Here is a 728-nt window from a genome sequence, read left to right on the forward strand (position 1 = left end):
TCACTTGGAATATTGTATCCAGTCTTGGTCTCCTCACATGATGGGTGATATTGAGGCTTTGGAAAGGGTACAGAGGAGAGACATTCGACGAATTCCCAGTATAAGACATCTTGGTTATCAAGTTAGACTAAAAGAGTTGGGACCCTACACCTTAGAGAAACCTAGACTGAGGGGTGATCCGATTGAGGTTCATAAATAATGAAGGGTCCAATTTAGCATGGGAGAGGAGTCATAACTTTATATTGGAAAAGGCCAGATGGCACCCGGACCACATTAAATTTCATTTTCAGTGGTGGGTTAATGTACCAGGATGGCCGAGTGGTTAAGGCGTTGGACTTAAGATCCAATAGACATGTGTTTGCGTGGGTTCAAACCCCACTCCTGGTATCTGTGCTTACAAAACGTTATTTATTCTTTCCCTGACTTTTGCCTTGCACCATCATCTCTTCTGTCATTTAATCACTCTTGCCTTCCAACTGATCACAGCTTCCTATTATTTGATCTGCCCCAGCACCGTTCCTTGGCTCTGCGCTTGCTTATAAACTGGTAAATCTTTAACTTAATCTCCTCTGTACCCTGACAATGACCTTCTCATCCTTCCTGGATTGTGGTTCCTCACAGGATCCGCTGCCTCTCCGACTCCCCTCCAGGTAACTGAAGGCCCTGAGCCTTGGTCTCGCTTTATACGCTAGCTGGTAGTTGATTCCTTGCAGGTCTGCCACCGCTCA

At 45.6% G+C, this 728-nt stretch overlaps 1 non-coding gene across 1 annotated transcript; it reads left to right on the forward strand.

Annotated features, from left to right (window-relative positions):
* The first annotated feature begins 304 nt into the window (after positions 1-304).
* trnal-uaa (transfer RNA leucine (anticodon UAA)) lies at positions 305-387 on the forward strand. The gene has a single exon. It is a non-coding gene; the product is annotated as a tRNA-Leu (tRNA).
* Positions 388-728: the final 341 nt, after the last annotated feature.

This window comes from Heterodontus francisci, unplaced genomic scaffold, assembly GCF_036365525.1.
Source record: "Heterodontus francisci isolate sHetFra1 unplaced genomic scaffold, sHetFra1.hap1 HAP1_SCAFFOLD_43, whole genome shotgun sequence".
NCBI classification, from domain to species: Eukaryota; Metazoa; Chordata; class Chondrichthyes; order Heterodontiformes; family Heterodontidae; genus Heterodontus; species Heterodontus francisci.